This window comes from Aptenodytes patagonicus, chromosome 2 (assembly GCF_965638725.1).
Source record: "Aptenodytes patagonicus chromosome 2, bAptPat1.pri.cur, whole genome shotgun sequence".
Taxonomy (NCBI): domain Eukaryota; kingdom Metazoa; phylum Chordata; class Aves; order Sphenisciformes; family Spheniscidae; genus Aptenodytes; species Aptenodytes patagonicus.
The window spans coordinates 48,169,301-48,182,960 of NC_134950.1; the positions used below are offsets into that span (position 1 = coordinate 48,169,301).

At 41.7% G+C, this 13,660-nt stretch overlaps 1 protein-coding gene across 3 annotated transcripts in view; it reads left to right on the forward strand.

Annotated features, from left to right (window-relative positions):
* NOL4 (nucleolar protein 4) overlaps positions 1–13,660 on the forward strand; it is a 206,792-nt gene that overhangs the window by 105,692 nt on the left and 87,440 nt on the right. The gene's annotated exons all lie outside the window — the stretch shown is intronic.

Below are 13,660 nucleotides of genomic sequence, written 5' to 3' on the forward strand. Positions count from 1 at the left end.
GATTGATACCACGTGTTTCACTTTGCAGCACGCATAACTTTTCCTCTTGATCCAATGGTAGCAACTTTCCACCCAGAAGCAATAAGCTTATTCTATTCTCAAACCCAGCTTCAGATCCATGTTCTGCTTCTAAAACTTTTAAACTAAGCTTCTGGAAAACACACTGCCTTCCGAATTGGTACATAGTTTTTATTTAGGAAGGAAGGTGATCAGTTTATGAAGGTGATGATAAGAATTGCAAAGCAATGACATGAGATTTGAAAGAACTTCACAAGGTTCTGTTGTTTTGATGGGCATTTACAGTTTATTTAACCAGGAGAAAGACTATCAGCAAGTGTTGCTTATTGTCTGCATTGCTTTTTGCAAACACTCTATATTTTCGAACTTCTCTGGAAGCTTGAGGAAAAGTTTGCCATACAGCTGTTTGTCATACAGCTATTTCTGTTTCTAATGTGCATTTCAATTAGATTAAAGTAGCTATACAATGATGATCCCTTCAAAATACAAAGTGTATTGTGGGCCACATAATCTTGTTTACAAATTTTACAGGGAAAACAAATTATATAGCAGATTTTGCAATATCATTGTCCTTTACTTTGGTTTAACTCCAGCCAGCAACTAAGCACCACACAGCTGCTTGCTCGCTCACTCCCCCCAGCAGTGGGATGGGGGAGAGAATCGGAAGGGTAAAAGTGAGAAAACTCGTGGGCTGAGATAAAGACAGTTTAACAGGTAAAGCAAAAACCACGCACGCAAGCAAAGCAAAACAAGGAATTCATTCACTGCTTCCCATGGGCAGGCAGGTGTTCAGCCATCTCCAGGAAAGCAGGGCTCCGTCACGCCTAACGGTTACTTGGGAAGACAAAACACCGTAACTCCAAGCGCCCCCCCCCCCCTTCTTCTTCCCCCAGCTTTATATGCTGAGCATGACGTCATATGGTGTGGAATATCCCTTGGGTCAGTTGGGGTCAGCTGTCCCGGCTGTGTCCCCTCCCAACTTCTTGTGCACCCCCAGCCTCCTCGCTGGTGGGGTGGGGTGAGAAGCAGAAAAGGCCTTGACTCTGTGTAAGCACCCCTCAGCAGTAACAAAAACATCCCTGTGTTATCAACATTGTTTCCAGCACAAATCCAAAACACAGCCTCATACTAGCTACTATGGAGAAAATTAACTCTATCCCAGCCAAAACCAGCACAGTTTACCAGGAGCAGCCTGCCGGTTTCCACACACGGATCCTTTGGGCCAGCTCAGCAAATGATCGTTTCTCACGATTTTATGTTGCCCTTCATTCTTAGCCAATCCCATATTATAAGGAGGCCAAGTAGGTATTACAGTTGGATTCTTTGGTATGGTTTTATTCTTTCCCTTTCTAGTGCTCTGACCTTTAACAACAATCTGTACATAAATAGTTGTTGGAATTTTAGTGAGAATAGGACTGATTCACTGTGATTAAAACGTTCTTAAATTTCATTGGTAATGGTACCTCATCAATACTGTAAAGCACAGGAAAAGCACGTGCTGCAAATACTCTGTGTGTGGACTGTCCCATTGCTGAATCCCGCTGGGCGACCAGAAGCCTTTGAGTGAATTAGAAACATGGACCAGTTATTTTATTTCTTATGAAATCTCTCCAGTCTGCAAAGAACTGCAAAACAGTTCATGGATTCTCATTGGAGGATGGTATTCTGTTTGCTCTACTTTCTTGCCTTGTTGAGTAATCTGGTTTTGAGACTAGCTCTCAGTGATATTTCAGCAATATCTGCAATGACTTCAATGAGAAGAAAATTTTTGAAATTTACTAAAATAGTATTATGTCCAAGAACTTGTAGGGTTTCTGTTGGCATTAGCTTCTCAGAAAGGAATTGTAAAATGATAGTCTTCATGAAAAAGTTTTCAAGTGCAAATAGTTTTCAAGTTTTCCCATCTTTCATTTACACCTTTGTTCAATGCACCCTCTCATACTTGCTCTGTTCCCCACCCAAGCGCAGCCCACTGCATTACAGTGGGAGGGAAAGTTCAAAACAAGATGTATTGCTTAGTCAGGTGGCTTGACAGTGAAAATTTCAAGTCCACAGCTATGGTGAGGAATAGCAGTGGATATGCCAGAACTATCTATCACACACTTTGGCCTTTGGGAAGTTTCTGGGCATTGAATCATAGTTGCTTGGTTTGCCAGAGATACTGTGCTGACAGACCATCTAGCAAAATCATTCTTTTTTGTCTTCAGATACCTCTTATATTCAAGTCTATTTTTAGACGATGTGTGACCAAATGCTCAGCTATATTTTGGGAATCGTAAAAAGTTTATTGACTTCGATGTCTGTGCCAAAAATAATTTCTGATAATGAAAGAGCATGTTTTATTTTGCCGAAAATAATTTCTGAAAAGGAAAGAGCATGTTTTAATTTCGCAAGTCAGATTGGAAGTCAACATGTCTATCTGTAGTGTTATGGGGCAGCTGGGATTTAAAAGTGGTGAGTTTAATGAAGGCAGAAGAGACCTTGCTGTAGTATTAATACCTCATGGGAAGTCTGCTGTCTTTTGCCTGATACCACCCAATTGGTGGCAAAGACCTCAAATCATGGATGTTTGTGGATAGAGTTTTCAAATCTGCTGTTTTTTAACCAAGGTTATATTACATGATTCAGGATTCTGCTTTCTTGGGCCATGCGACTTTTTAGTAGGAAAAAATATTAACTAACTGTTGTAAACTTCCAAACTGATTCTAATGCCTTGCATATGATAATGCCTGTACATCTCTCACGGCAGTTTTGACGTTCACTATGTGAGAGATTTTTCAGCCTCATCAACAGGAGGCCAATCATCAGCACTGTTTATTTTTCTTCCTTTTGTTTGATGCTTATAATTGTAATCAACGTGCTGGGAGACTCCCGATATGCTTATGTCCTTTACCTCAGTGGCAATATTTTTGTGTTCAGGTAAAGCTTCCTTAGCATTGATGACTGTTGTCACCTTTTGCATTCTTTTGCTGGTGCATGGGCTGGTGCTTAGCCTTTGTAGATGCTGAATATTTTTAACTTTCACTTGATATAGTGAAAAATAAAATTAGGAAAGCATGATGGATGTGACATTCAAAAATGATTGCTTGCCAGATGGAGAAAGGCCATCAAGTTTGTGATCAAGTGTTGCCCTGTGTGACCAGAATACTGTTTCCGCTCAAGCAGTGAGGAGACCACTTACTGTAGTTACCCAAGGCATGTTCAAATCAGGAAACGGTAATGCACATGCTGCCATGGACATCCTTAAATACTTTAAAGTGACAGAATAAAAAGCGAACTGAACTGAACTGAAAAGGGACATATAATTTATATCCCTCAAACATGCTTATTTACTCAAGTTTATAATAGCAGCTTTCCAAGCTCTGGAATTCTTCATCGAATTTCTACACGTACAGTCTATCTGTAACAGAATCCTACACTTGACTCACTGAGACTCTGTCTCGGCAAAAACATTAATTACATCACAGTCATTAAATAAGGAAACAGCAACCCTAATGGAGTCCTAAACTTGGATATTTAGCGTTCTGACTTCTCAGATTCACTAACATCCACTTTCCTAATGTATCAAGGAAGCTTTAGTTCCCTGTTAATAATGCTAGAACTGTGATGAAGTACAAAAGCTGTAAGTTCCTACTTCATGTTCCACGTACTTTTCTTCTCGTTCTTCCCAATTACATGTTTATTACCTGTTTTTAAACTGAATTTCAGTATGTGAATATTAGAGGCACTTATTTTACTCTCTGCTGACCTAGGAAATTTTCCTGAAAGCCTATATGTTAATATGAGTGGAGAGAACTGATTGGAAAGGATATGACAGAATTGTTCTAGAGTGAAAATCAAACCTTTTCAAAAACCAGCTGATTTTACCAACATTATCAAATGAAAACTAGAAAAAAAATTTATGAAAATGGTAGGAAATGTTTTCACTTCTAGTTATGAAGCATTTTTCATGTCCTAGCTTTTAGTATACAGTTTGAATAACAATAAAATGGCTTTAATTTACTTGATACAAGTCTTTAAACTATACTTTTCTGTGTAAAAAAAATTTAAAAAAATTAGATTGTCATTTTGAAATCCTGAACTATAAAGCTACAAACCTGATGATGAAGGGTCTAATGAGTCTGAACTATTTGTAGAAATATTGTTACTGAGAGTTACGCTGTCAACTCAGTTAAACTATTTTCATTAGTATAGAGGTACTTAATATAGAGGCATTTTGAACTTAGAGTTACTCTTTGTTTTATGCACCTAAATAGCTACTTTATAGCGACTGAGACTGTGTATGCATTACAAATATAAAGCAGAGAGTGTTTGCAAGTCTTCTTCAGAATGGTTCTAAAATAAAACTTAAAATATAATAACAGCATCTGTTGAACTTCAGCAGAACTCTTGGTTTTCCTACATTTGGGCATGTATAGATATATTTTCCCAATTATCTTCTTTTTTTTGTTGGGTATGTAAGATTTTTTCTTATTTCTACTTCATTGTAGTCTTCTAGTGATAGGCAAAATATTAACAGATACATGATTTTTTCATATTTCAAGAGGAAACGTCTGCTCAATTTTCTGCTAGGAATATAGCAGACAGGCAAATCCAGCAATTTGTGCTGGGGGTCCCAAGTAGGAGTTTGGGGGCCCAAGTAGGAGTTTGGGTTAAATGTTGCTAAGGATATATGAAGCTCAAAGCAGCCATTTCTGTTTGCTCTTAAGGCTTCTCCCCTCTTTCTCTCCCAGTTTTACAGATGGAGGGGGTATAATGAGCCTGAGGTTGTCCTCCTCTATAGCCTTGTTGCCTTTATAGAAGAGCAGGCAGCAGTTTGCTGAGGGGGCGCAGAGCTGTTAAGCGATCATTTGTCTTGGTTGTGCTCAGGGCTTCGCCCTTCCAGAAGGAAGTACAGACTGATATCGCTGTGTGAACCCACTTGACACACCAAAGCTGGCAGGCTAAATTTTACTCTTCAAAGGGCTTTATTAAAAATGCCAGTATTTGGGGCGTCCAGTCTGCAGCGAATTTCTTCTACTGACTCCAATTTGATCTTTCCTCTTTGCTTTTATGTTCTGGCAGATCCTGATGAGGTAAAATATGACTTCACACACATGCAGTAAGTCCGAGTGGCAGATAAGTTTAACATAATTCCTTTCAGCCCCATTTGGGTTGACGTTTAGGCACCAAACATGAACCTCGTGTTACTCTCGTCTGTTGCTGGCACAGCACCAGATTCTTTTTGCTGCCAGGAATGGCAGCAGCTGCTGCTGCCTTTAGCTAGAGCAGCATGAGCCTCTTCCAGGCTGGGCAAGAAAGAGGAGAGGGTAAGATCTCTTAGGTTATCTCTTTTTACTTTAAGGAAAAGGCTTCCCATTTCTCCTTCTTTTTTTAACATGTTGCCATCTCACACGTCCTTGTTGCTGATGTGTTCTGTACATGGTTGGAATTTCACTGATTCTCAAAGTCAGAGTTAGTTTGTCCTGAGCCCTGCTTGCCTGCCTGTCTCCCAGCCTTCCTTAGTTCCTAGCGTCAAACTGCTCTGAAGTCTGGAGTCCTGTTTGGGATGAGTGTAAGGCAATACCTCTGGCATCACTCATATGTTATCGGGCTGAGAACTTGTTCCTGCAACGCTTGTCCAGAGGTGGAGCTCTGAGCCAGAACTCTCAATGCCAGATGACGTTGAGACATGCAAATATGATCCCATACGCAGCATAAAAACTTTTAGAAGAAAGGTTTTCTGTATTAAGAACTGCTTGATAGAGCCTTTGCCACAAAAAGTGCCCTAGAGGTTTCTCCAGAGTAAAGAGAAAACCAGAGATTTTTCTCCCCAGAGGCAGTGAGGGCTACGTCTTTTGAAGTGGAAATGCCAAAGCACAAGTACAAACTAGATGCATAGTGATAATAGGACTACTGTGCACCCAGTGAGCTATTCAATTGGTCTTTTACATGTGCGGTACCCTCCTAATAGCCATTCTGCTTCATCTCCTTGTTGTATATATGCAGGGACAGTAGCTCTGCAGGCAAAGTAAGCATGCAATCACTCCTGAAGCCTTCTAAATGAGCCCTTCTATAACACTGTGACTGGCAGGGCAGTATTATTTTTCTGATAGTTGCTGATGTCATGGAGTGGCAGTTGTTCACTGTTCTGTTATTTAATGTTATAATTGAATAAAATATCTGCCTGTTTTGTGCCTCCAACAAGAAGAGACATTTATCCATGGAAAAATTGTGAATTACTGGGGGGTTTGTTTAATAATGAAATAAGATTTACAGTCTGGCTAACGGTGATTCCACTGTGTATGTGCATGTGTATATCAAACCTATAAAATTTACTGTACTCATGTTGACAATGCTAAGGATTAGTTTTGTAGTTTGTTTTGTTCCTTTTTCGTTTCATAAACACGTGCAGTGAGTGATCATATGAAATAGCTCCTGACCTATTCCTCCACCACTGAAAACAACAGTGAGGGATTCGTTGATTGACATCACACTGAAACTGATGGACATTCCAGGTTCAAATTTCAATGCAGCGAGTTCCATAGCTGAATTTACAGAAGCCAACCACATCAGGAAAGCTACATGTATCAAAAGGAGAAGAAAAATTGTTGACGTCAGTGAGGTTAGCTGAAGAGGACAATTAATACATATTCTTGTAATGGAGCAAATGCAGTCTCACTCAGAATGAAGGGACTGAGCTCTTGTGCACATTGCCCCGCTCCTGTCCTCTAGAAAGGCTCTTGCCCACCTCTTAATCCCTGTTCCTTGTTTCCTTGACACAGTACTGACATTTTGATGGAAACAGAAGTAGTGGCAGTAACTTTTTGGAGGAGCAGAGAAGGGTGCTTGAAGTTTACACAGGTTCAAAGAGAGACTGGATATTTGCATGGAAAAGAAATCTGTTGAGCATCAGTATGTTGCTAGAAACCACATCCAGCTCAGAAAGACCTTGAGTTGAAAATTATTAAAGGCTCAGCAAGCCATAGGAGGAAGAATTGTATACGCTTGCCTTATTCTCCTCCGTAAACATCTCCTAATAGCCACTGCTGGAGATAGGATATTGGACTAAATGGATTTTTGATCCGACCAACTATGGCCATTCTTATGCTTTATGAAATGGGGAGTAATAGAGGGTCTGAAATCACCTTTGTATCTCCATTAATTCAACCACTGTTCTTTATCATAATAAGAAAGGGAATGGAGAAGATGAATAGATATAGTTGATTTGGACTGGCTTTTAAGTTATGTATTGAACTTGTGCTTGAAACATGACTTGTGATGTAAATGAAGCATAACCGAATACATAACTGTGACAAATTGGTATTAAACGGTCATTGTGAAAAGTGGTGGGAGTGAAATGTGACCTCGCCTTTTTATCAGTTCTTTTAGAAAAGTGTCTATAATTATTTCATACTACAGAAGTTTCTGTGAGTAGCACTTTACACCACCTTCTGTCTGATTCGTGGTGTTCCTTTCCCAAAACTGCCTGCTGCCGGTTGCTACCAGTAGAGCATTTTTTTCAATAGCTCCTGTTAGGAAGGTTTGCTAGCATGCCTTGGGTTTGTGAAATTACAGAAGGAATGTAACTAATTTAGTTTTAAATGTTCACTTATGTAGCATATTATTTTCATTAAAGTTGTATTTTAACATAGGAAAAATAAAGCACGTGCAATATTGAAGCCAAAGGTTGAAGAGAACAGCCTAGTAACTCAAAACTGGTCTGGAGTCTGTCACTCTTTGGTCTGCAATACTGTCTCTTGCAAGTGATCCTGTTCAAATGAATCAGATCACTAAGGGTGTAGGGTGGTGCTGAGCAAGACCTGGGCTGGTGGTATCCGGCCCAAAGAGATTAAAGCAACCATCATCAAGCAGGACTTTGGTAGACAATCTTTAAGAGTGGGCTTTATGACAGCCTGCACTTGTACAGGCAGCAGCTTCAGTCTCACTCATCCCACTCAACTCATTCACGTCCAACCTCCTCCTTTTAGAAAGAACAGTTACCCATCTTACAGTAACTGCGGCTCTCAGAGATGCTCTGTCGACAGGCAGCCCACTCAAAGTGTTCGTTTAACTTGTGCGCATGCTATGTTGGAGTTTGCAAGCATCAATGTCTGTTTGGGCTGCATATTTGCCCCTCTCCCATCTCAACTTCTTAGAGCAGGGTGAACAAAGTGGCCCCAACAATTGCCTTGTTCATTTGGTGTGATTAATCGGACTCATTATCACCAGGAATGGTTTTGGCTTGTGGGACGCCCTTATGTAGTCAGAATGTCTCAAAAGAGCCAAAGGTGCTGTAAGGTTAATTGCCTTTCCCTTGTTTTTTGTCTACTTCCGAAGTAGGCTATCTGCCTTGCTTCATGGCAAAAAAGGGAGCTGTGTTAGAGCTGCTTTGGTAGCATGGAGCTCTTGCTTCATTCTTAGTATTAATGAGAGGGTTCCTTAGCTCCCTGACCCATCACCACGTCTGTCCTTTCAGCAGATCTGAGCTTCCATGTGGCCCTATGGTTGTAGGACTGTGCCACACTACTGCTGTTAGAGCTGAAGGCCAACACTATGGATTACTGACAAGTAAAATATGCAGTAAGTTTCAGGTAGCTGAAATCTCAGCTGTATAAACTATTTAAGCATACTTTAAATATTAATTGAATTCTAGCCTGAGAATTAATTTGAGAGAGGGAGAGGATTTATTCAAAGATCTGTCTTTATGTAGAAAGGCTTGTTGACTCCTTCCCTACTTACCTGCAAAGAATATGAAAAGTCTGGGTGATTTATAGTATGAAATTGATTGCTAAGAGTAATGCAAGAGATCCTTTAAAACATCTGGAGATTTTTCTCTCAAGGAGACAAGTGAGAGTTGTATATATGTACCTTGGTTTGAGATTCACAGTACTTCAACGACACTTATATGAGAGTTCAGATCTTAAATTTGTGCTCTCAGAAAGCTGGTGTTTGACAGACTTGTTATTCCAGCCAGATTTGGTGCACACTTCAACTTGCTTTCCTTTAAGAAAGCACTCTTACTGAGAACAGTGTTGAGCATTTGACATATCTGGTCTTAAGACAGTTCTTTCTGGGTGGAAGAACTGTATTTTAACCTGTAACAGAATCTGTAATTCTAGCAATGTATGTTGTTTGCCCATCCATAAATCTAGAAATTGTTTGGTAGAAAACATAATCCTATAAATTAAGACCTGGTTTCCTGCTCTAAATCAGAGTGCCCTTAAACTATCAACTGCCATGGAAATCACCTTGCAGAATGCAAGGTGTTAAATACAGAGAAGCTGGGTCTTGGCAGAAGTTTAGGCCATGATAATGCAAATGTCTGCGGCAGATAATTGAAGTGAAGGATGCAACAGTTCTGAGAATCAAAACTCATATTCAGAGCATCTGTTTGCTTTGACTTTCTTTGGCATTGTCTTTTCTTCTACCATTTCCAAGTTTCCTTCAAAAGCAGGGGGAGAAGGTAACACAGTGGTGACTGCAATGAGCCTGGAAAGTTCTCAGGCAGGAGCCTGGACTTCTCAAGTGTGCAAAAACAAAGCTGGTGTCACTTTGTGTCTAGTTGGCTTCAAGGTGATCTAGAAGGGTGAGGTGGAAGCTCTAATGCAGTGTGATGAATAATAAGAAACTAACTTGAAGTAGGAAAATTACTGCAGTTCTTGTTTTGAGAATTACCCCTAACATGGAGAATACTTGGACTGAAGGTGCCCAGAGGGTGTTGGTCAGAGCAGAGGATCAGCGTGGAGCTCTGTGCAAGGTGGGAGAAGGAGGTCTTGGCGTCAGGAGGTTTAAGAAATATCGGTCCATGAGTGAGAAGTCCGTGCCTAAGCCTGGACAGTGCTCCTTGCTTCAGCAAGAAGGCAGCTGCTGCCCAATCCAAAGGTACCTTCCCTCTGCTCTTAGAGTCTTTCTCTGAGGGGTGATGCTCTTTAATCCCTGGAGGAGGATCTCTGCGTAGGTGAGGCACCAGCTGGCTGTTTTTGAGAAGTGAAACACATACATGTTTTGCAGTCAGACTCTCCCTTTTCAGGCTTAAGTAATAAAAACAGATGTGCTTCCAGTCTTCCAGCATGCTGGGGTAAGGGTTTGAAAACTCCACAGTTCCTGTGCATGTGGCCTGCCCTGAGCAAGCAGCAGCGTTTGATGAGGCCATCATTTACTGTCATGTCTGATGCCTGTGGATAGCAGCGGCCCTGGGAGGTGATGAAGATGTGAGCTCATCCCACAGCCTCTTTCATGACTGCCAAGACACCCAGCGTGGGGCAGGGAAGCCCTCTGCTCCATCCCCTCTCAGCTCCCAGCACCTGTGGCATGCTTCCCTGGAGGTCTTCCCATAAAACCCACCCTGCGGCGGCGGTTCAGACCAAGAGGCATGTTTTGAAAACAGGCTGTCCTTGCGTCAGTGGTGCGATCGGTACCAAGTACCCAGATGTACACTGATCACAGTAGAGTTTTATTCTCCCCCTCATCAGCCAGCTGTGGGAAGGGAGCCTGGAGCGACTGCTAGCTGGCGGTAGTGCTGGAGTGAACCCAGGGAGGGCTGCTGCGGTTTGCTCAGCCTCCTGCAGGAGGGCAGCCCTGCAGCAGGTTAACGGCTGCTGCCCCATGTGTGCTGGGCCAGGGTGGGCCTGGCCTCCGCAGGGTCCCCGGCAAGGGGCAGGGGCAGGGGCCGGGCCAGGCCCAGGCAGCCCCCAGCTGCCACCACGATGTCCGTGGGTCCCAGGGGTGCCACCATGTTCCCCAGCTGTGCTCCCGCAGCCTTCTCTGCTGCCCCAGGGGTGGGCCCCTGGCCTCTCCCCCTTGGTGCCTGCCGTTAGTGGTGCCCTTGTCCTGAAAGAGGAGCTGTTGGCAAGCTGCCCTGGAGAAACACTCGCCGGTGGCCATAGCTTGGCAAAGCCTCGGCTCCCCTGGGCCTGCGCTCAGCTCTCCGCAAGCCACCACGCCTCTGCCTCTGTGAGATGGAGGAAAAAAAATTCGGTAAGAGAACAGGCTTTCAGCGTTAGCGGTTTATTGTTGCTGAGGTGTTGTGATAAATAAAGGTGAGAAAGCTGTGCAAGCAAACTGCCAGTCCCTACCCAGGCCCCGGCTTAGGTGCAGCCCCCACTCGCCAGCCATGCCGGGCGTAGTGAGGAGGTGAGATCTCACCTCCTGCCCCCTGGAGAGGCAGTCACCACTGGAGAGGGTGGTCCAAGGGACAGGTCTCCATGAAACCAGCCTTGCCCCTTGGCAGCTGTGCGGCAGCCATGTGTGCTTGCAGTCCCTGAGGGCCCAGGAGCAGGACGGCTCGGCCCAGTGCTGGCGAGTGGGGCTGGGAGGTGTTGGGGCCGTGGCTGCCCATATCTGAGGGTGAACATGCCTTTCCTCTCCTGGGCCAGACCCTCCTGCCTTTTTCCCCAAAACCAGTTATTCCTGATGTGGTCTGTGTTTCTGATACCTCAGAAACTCTTGCTTTACAGTAGCCTTATTCTTGGCAAAAATAGACCAGCTGCCCAGGGATGAGAAATGTACTAAACCTTGTAATTTAGTTACCTTGGTAACATCTGTAAGGAACTACCAGCACAAACCCACTATTTTTTCCTTGATCTCTTATGGCAATACATATTTATGTTTACTTGGCAAAAGTGTGATTTATAGCCATTGTAGCCATTCTCCGGAACATTATCCTGAGAGACAATAGTTCCCGTTTCTAACAAGCAAGGTTAAATGACTGTAAAAGCAGGTTTTTGACTTTATAGTACAAACTGAGATTTACCATCAAGTAACTAAGTGCTTGCTAAGGAAAGCCAAAATCGTGTAAATACTGTATTATTGTTTCAAAGTATTATAATGCTTGATCACATTTACTCCATATAGGATTTTTTTCAATGGTTGTGTTTTAGAACAAGTATAAAAGATTTTTTTTTTTTTCCTTTTGCACTGTAACATTCTCACACACGTGTAAATTATAGTTGTTAATGATTCATTGTACAGGGAAAAAAAAAAAAGAAATAAAAGCATCATTGCTTATGACTACAAGCCAAAACTAACAGCCTTGCTTTGGACTTGGTTGTTCCTGGATCTGGCTCTAGGCACAGGTCTCTTCCTACTCCATCATTCCCATTTAGCCATCTATGTCCTGGTAGTGGCTCCTCTGCACTGCGCAACCCGGGACACTTGGGTGCCGGCACACAGAAGTTCGCTAGGGATCAGACTTGTGTGCTGCAGGGTAGGCAGTGCCCCCAGCTTTTAGGTGGCTCTTTGCATCCTCTGATGACTCACTTGTTTCTCTCTTTGCTCCCAACATCAGGGAATTTTCTGAGCCCTTCAAAGGGAGGAGCATCCCTCACCCGGTGACCGATTCAGTAATTGATTTAATTAATTTGAAACTAACTGTCACTTGTTAAACTGATAATCAAGAAGCCTATTCTCTGTTAACAGTCCTAAATAAGAATCAGTGGTAACCAAAGTGTTTCTCTCTTAAATAAAGAAATCTGGATTTTTTTCTGATATTTCAGAGCTTTTAAAATGAGTTGTAAATATGGCTATTTTCTTTAAAAAGTTAAAGACTCTATATTAGAATGCCATTTTCTAGTTCAGAATAATAAAATTGTATATTTATTTCTGAAACTGGGTGTAGAATTTTAACCTTTTTAATGTGTTATGCCCTGTAAGACATAAGTCTCAGGGCATGATAGAAAGTTTATTAAGGACAAATCCTGCTCACCTTACTAATTTATGTAGCTGAAATCCTCAAGTAGCCCCAGATTTTTAAATCAGAACATTTCCATTGCTCTGTTACAAGTTGGGTTGGTGTACACATTTAAAAGTCTTATTCTAGGATTGTTATGTCTTTTATTGTATATACATTTGTATTTGTAAGAGGTAATGTAAAAGCGGTACATTCCAAAATATAGCTTTATTTTTTATTGCAGCCATTAATTATAAAGCATTTTGTAAAACAAAAAAATGTTCCTTAAATAAAAGCATTTAAATTATGATTTTTATTATGCATTTTCATGAAACTGGATTTTTTTTTACAGGTTTACAAAACAAGGCAATTAAATATGTTCAGAATGTGTGCTCGGTCCTGTATACTTTATGACATAAAAGTGTTGGATGAGTACAGCAAGCAAGCCACTGATGTGTGATGGCTTGTCTGTGGCTCTCTAAGTACTTAATTGAAGTAGATCATTACCCATTTATACAGTATTTTCTTCACGTTTTAAATTCTTATCTGAGGGTGGTGAATAGTTGTTTTTTACCGTATTAATGATGGAGAGTCAACAATTTGATTAATCATGTAGTTTCAAGCATGAGTATTTCTGAGCACATCCTTTAAAGAATGTGTCCTGTTGCTTTTTAAATTCCACATGTATCTAAATGTGTTTGTTTCTTTTCCATGGGAGTTGTTTAGAAGGGCCTGAAAGCAGATGGTTATATTAAGGTCCATCTCATCCCATATCTCCAGTTTCAATCTGTACACATTTCTGGCTGCTAACCCCCCAGTTTTGTTTCCAGCTTCACTGTCTGCGAAAAGCATGGGCTTGTAGAGCTCTGGGCAGGTGTTTGTACCATTAGCAAAACCATGTAAGTCACCAAAAAAGAGGTGCTTTAGAGAACAAGAAGTAAGCAAATTCAGGGCCAAATTCTGCTGCCATTTAATCCATTGAAGGATGAATTG